Source organism: Ornithorhynchus anatinus, chromosome 1 (assembly GCF_004115215.2).
Source record: "Ornithorhynchus anatinus isolate Pmale09 chromosome 1, mOrnAna1.pri.v4, whole genome shotgun sequence".
In the NCBI taxonomy this organism is placed as follows: domain Eukaryota; kingdom Metazoa; phylum Chordata; class Mammalia; order Monotremata; family Ornithorhynchidae; genus Ornithorhynchus; species Ornithorhynchus anatinus.
The window spans coordinates 76201856-76207940 of record NC_041728.1 but is presented as its reverse complement, the minus strand read 5'-3'; positions in this window follow the sequence as shown (position 1 = coordinate 76207940).

The window sequence follows — 6085 nt, the reverse complement described above, 5'->3', positions numbered from 1 at the left end:
TATAATTCATTCAATCATACTTATTGAGCACTTACTGTGTGCAGAGCACTGTACTAAGCACTTGGGGAAATACAATACAAAAATAAACAAGACACATTCCGTGCTCACAGCACGATCTACCCTAACTACTACTTACATTCCCGACCTTGCCTGTAGTCTCTTCAATCCATACTTCACTCTACTGCCTAGCTCATTTTTCTAAAAACAAACTTGCTCCACATCTCCCTTCTTAAAATCCACCAATAGTTGCCCATCCACCTCCCAATAAATAGAAACTCCTTATCATTAACCTCATTCTTTCAATCATATTTACTGTACTAAGCGCTTGGAATGTACAGTTTGGTAACAGATAGAGACAATCCCTGCTCAACAACAGGCTCACAGTCTAAAAGGGGGAGACGGTCAGCAAAACAAAACAAATAGGCAGGCATCGATACCATCAACATAGATAAATAGAATCATAGATATATATACATAATTAAATAGAGTAATAATATATACAAATATACACAAGTGCTGTGGGGAGGGGAAGGAGGTAGAACAGAGGGAGATAGTAGGGGCAATGGGGAAGGGAGGAGGGGCAGAGGAAAAAGGAAGGGCTCAGTCTGGGAAGGCCTCCTGGAGGAGATGAGCTCTCATTAGGGCTTTAAAGAGGGGAAGAGAGCTAGTTTGGCAGATGTGAGAAGGGAGGGCATTCCAGGTCAGTGCTAGGACGTGGACCAGGGGTCAACAACGGGACAGGCGAGAACGAGGCACCATGAGGAGGCTAGTGGCTGAGGAACGGAGTGTATGGGGTGGGCTGTAGAAGGCTTCAAAAGCACCCAATCAGTTCTCCCTGATCCCCTACTAAAAATCAAACCCACATACTTTGCTCTTCCAACACCAGGCTATTTACTATATCTTGAGCTTGTCTTTCCTGCCTAAACACTTGCCTTCATCCTTTTTTTTTCCTTTATGGTATTTGTTAAATGCTTACAATGTGTCAGGAACTGTGCTAAGTGTGGAGAGTAAATACAAGCTATTCAGATTGGACACAGTCCATGTCTCTCATGGGCTCATATCCTTAATCCCCATTTTTCAAAGTAATTGAAGCAAACAGAAGTTAACTTGGCCAATATCACACAGCAAATGAGTGGTAGAGCTGTTAATAGAACCCAGGTTCCTCTGACCCCCAGGCCTGTGCTCTATCCACTATGCCACACTGCTTCTCATCCTCCTCCTTGCCTGAAACTCCCTCCCTCCTCATATCTGATAGAACAACACTCTTCCCACTTTCAAAGCCCTATTAAAATCATTTCTCCTCCAAGAAGCTTTCTTTGACTAAGCCTTTAACTTTCTTGTTTAAGCCCTCCATTCTGAGTCACCTATGTATTTGGGTCTGTGTCTCTGAAGCACTTTGATACTTCCCCCTAGCCCCCAGCACTTATGTACATATCAATCTGTAATTCATTTTAGTCAAATCAATTATATTTATGGAAGGTTTACTTTGTGCAGAGCCAGTTCCAGAGCCTGGAAAAATGAGCCTGGGCAGTGGAGGAAAACATGTTTTCCTGCCATTCTGGAACCTGACAAAATGAGCCAGGGAAGCAGAGGAACTACATATGCTCCCACAGTCTCTCAGGATTCCTTCCTCCTAAGCTTCATGGAAAGTCCTATCTCCCTCTTGCCTGGGGCTGCCCCTGCTTGGAAGGTCTTGAGGTGACAATTTAAATTAGGTATAGAACCAGCCAGGAGACTTGAAGAGTGATAGGTAACAGAATCTTGCAGGATTTTGCTTAACATGTCATAGAGCAAAATAATAATAATAAAGATATTTGTGAAGTACTTACTTTGTGCCAAGCACTGTTCTAAGCGCTGGGGTAGATACAAGGTAGTCAGGTTTTCCCCACGTGGGGCTCACAGCCTTAATCTCCATTTTATATATCAGGTAGCTGAGGATAGAAGTTAAGTGACTTGCCCAGAGTCACATAGTTGATAAGTGGCAGAGTCAGGATTAAAACCCATGACCTGACTCCCAAGCCCTTGCTCTTTCCACTAAGCCATCTACAAAATCCACCCAATCCATCATGGAACTGTCATTTCTAAGAGTACTTTGCTCTGAAATAGTTGACTTTGTCTTCATGGTTTCCTCCTTAATGCTTAGAAATCACTTGACCTGAAGCATGCCCGATACAGATCCATTCAGTGGCTCCACTCTTCCAAGTTCCTTAGTTATAGTATAGAATGACAGGATTTTGAAGTGTTTCACCTTTATCAAGTCTACTAAATTACTGCATATCCTGATATTAAGTTGTTGAGAGCTTTTAACAAACCTCCCAACTAGAACTGATACCTAAAGCCCAAAATAAATGGGGAAAATTGCATGAGCTCATCCTAAAATTGTGTCACAGCAACAGCTATCCTTACTACTTTATATCCATTCTCAGTCTTTGCCAATCATTTATTCCTCTATTTCATCCCTTCACATGCTTGCTACTCCCAGAAGAATATTCCTTCTGCTCCTGTTATTTGTAAATAGCTGTTTTGTTTATCTGTCTCATTCATAGGTTAAGCTCCTTGAGGGCAGGAACTTTTTTTTTAACACTTCTATGGTCCTCTGCCAAATGCTTAATCCATTTCTCTGCCAAGTAGGCAGTCAGTTTATATCACTGAAAAAATGATTGCTGGAACCCAATGACTACTGCTTTCTCTGGATGAGGCATTTTTCACAGGACTCAAAGATAAAAATCCCTACATAAAGATGATAAAAGAAACTCCAAATCTGAAAATAGGTTGCATGATTATGTTTTTCTGGAAACCTGAACAGTTCACAGAAATAAAAACTCTTTTGATATCTGTAAGATTTGCTTCCCACCCTGTGGCTATTCAAACTGATGAGAAAGCCACATAACGACTTATTTCAATAAGGTTTTCTAGATTCTGACCAGTACAAATAATATTTGCATCACAAGCTCCCCAGTTTGTACCAACCAGGACCTTCCAGGACCAGAAGAGCCTCAGTGACATATAGCAGACGTCAAACCACACCTCTGATCACCAAGGTTAATGTAAAGTTTTTTACTTTGTTTTACCACATGCTAGGGAATGACACATATACACACTCACTCACATCACCAAGAGTCAAATACCAGTTTGTGGTCACAGGAGCCCATTCTGCCAATGCTTCTTTCTGTTTCCAAGTGCTGCTCTTCTGCTGCTTTCCTGCAGATGTTTCTTTCTGTGCCACCTACAAGACATTGTGTGCTTCAAAGCAACCGCCTTTTATCCGCTTTAGGCATGGCAGCTGTAGTTTTATGTGGCAGTCATTGATTGGTCCAGGCCTGTTACTGGGTAGAACAAGGAGAGAAAGCCACACCTCCCTCCATGCTCCACCCCCGCACGCCCACAATCACCTGTCTCAGAGCCCATTAGTGCCTTCCCAAAGTCTCTCCCTTGTTGTTGTTCACGGGATCACAAACAGTCACTAACAAGGCAGTTTATTGTAGGCTCACCACAATTTGTTAAGGACTTAATAGATGCCAAGTACTGTGCCAAGCACTGGGGTAGATTAAAATAATCAGGTTGGACACAGTCCCTCTCCCACATGGGGCTGCGGTCAAAGCTGTAATAATGGCAACATTATGCATTTCTTCCTCTTGTGTTAACTGAAAATCTAGTTAGTAAAACCCATGTTCCCTGAACTCATATTAGTTGTTAAAATGCACTATTATCATATTTTAGAAAAGTATCTAGGAGGGTGATACAATGATTGTATCAGTGCATCAGCATGAGAAGCAGCATGGCATAATGGATAGAGCACAGGTCTGGAAGTCAGAAAGTGATGGGTTCTAATCCTGTTTCTGCCACTTTTCTGTTATGTGACCTTGGGCAAGTCACTTCATTTCTCAGAGCCTCATTTACCTCATCTGTAAAATGGGGATTGAGACCATGAGCCCTACATGGGATCAGGTCTGTGTCCAACCCTATTTGCTTGTATCCACCTCAGGATTTAGTACAGTGCCTGGAACATAGTAAGTGCTTAACAAATACCATCATTATCTTCATTATTTATAATGTATATCTCAATCCTAATATAAGATAGTAGGGTTGTTTGTGTTGCAAATGAGAAGGAATTGATTGTGTGATGGCATTGCCAGCTTTATCAAAGTATTAATTTAAGGAACTACTTTGTCATAATTCAACTCTTGATGCTTTGTTTTACCTCAGGATACTTCGGACAAAATGTATACTTTGACATAAACCTGGTATATAGGCTCTACAGAAATCATCTTCTGTTCTAAAAGGAAATATTGTTCAAATTCTGAGCCTTCATTTTACACTTATTCCTTACCTGATCCATCTATCTTCCTGCTTCTCTGTCTGATAGTTGTAGTAATAATATTTATTAAGCATCCACTGTGTGCAAAGAACTGTACTAAGAGCTGAGAAAGAATACACTGGTGAAAGTTAGACATGGGCTCTGGCCCTCAGGGGCTCACAGTTTAAAATAAAGTGGGGTAGGGTAGGGTAAAGTAGGGCAGTGTAAAACTTAATGATTGTTCCTTCTTTTTCACAGACATTATAAGGAATGTGTGGACAATAGTGGTAATTTTGAATTCCTGTGGTACTTGAATGTTTGAAGAAAAGACTGTGCAGTTGTCTTAAATCACCTTCTTGCACATAGTAGTGTTGTCCTTAAGTTAAAAAATGAGGTCGGCTACTGTGACACTGTATCCTCAAGTGTGATATCTTTGAAAGAGAATCTCTTACACTCTTCCCTCTTTGCCCTTGAAAATATAGTAGCGCACATTTTCAGATCCCTTGCCATTCTGGTTGGCATTGCTGAGATATCCCTATTAAAAAGCGTGGCTCAGTGGAAAGAGCATGGGCTTGAGAGTGAGAGGTCATGGGTTTGAATCCCATCTCTGCTACTTGTCAGCTGTGTGACTTTGAGCAAGTCACTTAACTTCTCTGTGCCTCAGTTACTTCATCTGTAAAAGGGGGATTAAGACTGTGAGCCTCACGCAGGACAATCTGATTACCCTGTATCTACCCCAGTGCTTAGAACAGTGCTCTGCACATAGTAAGTGCTTAACAAATACCAACATTATTATTAAAGAGGGAAAAGTTATGTCCTGTCATCAGGATGGGTTCATTTAGCAGTGTGGAGCACTGTGAAGCATTTAACAGGGAGGAGCATTGTGGCCTAGGTTAAAGAGCATGGGTCTGGGAATCAGAAGGCCTGGGTTCTAATCCTACCTCTTCAACCTGCCTGCTGTATGCCTTGGGCAGGTCATTTAATTTCTCTGTGCCTCAGTTACTTCATCTGTAAAATGAGTATTACTGTGAGCCTCATTTTGGACTGGGACTGTGTTCAACCTGATTTGCTTGTATCTATCGCAGGGCTTAGTACAGTGCCTGGCTTAACAATACCGTAATTATCATTATTATTGTTATTACTATTCAAATTTTTTTTTCAATAATGGTGATGATTTGTGCTGAATTATCTACACTCATTCAATTTCCATGGCCAACTGCACAAAATGACAGAGGATAGAGAAAACAGGTGCATTCTGTAGTCACAGAACATGTAGATTTCTGCAGGAATGCCATCAGGTCCTCTACAGTTGCAGCTTGGAACTGTGTGAATGTAAATGTCTCCACAATTTGGCCATCAAAACCTGACACTGAAACAGTTATCAAGATCACTGGTTGTACCTGACTTAAATCCAGAGAGTGCCTCAGTCCTCAGAAGAATAGAACCTATGAAGTAGCAAATTAATTCATTAGTCAATCAATCTATTGTATTTACTGAGCATTTACTGTGTTGACACTGTACTAAGCACTCGAGAGAGTACAATAAAACAGGATTATATTGTAACAAAGAATTGAATCAAGAAATATACTGTAGCAAAGAATAATTTTAGAAATTATTTTCAGGAAATTGGAGATATACCAGCCAAAAGGTAAAAATTGAGAAGCTATTGAAAAAAATAGCAAGGGCATATTTAGCTCTCAGAGATAACTGGATGGATTCTTTTGAGACTGGGAAGACATTTGGGGCTGCAAGGTGCCCTAATAATGAAATTTGGCAGATGATTTAAAA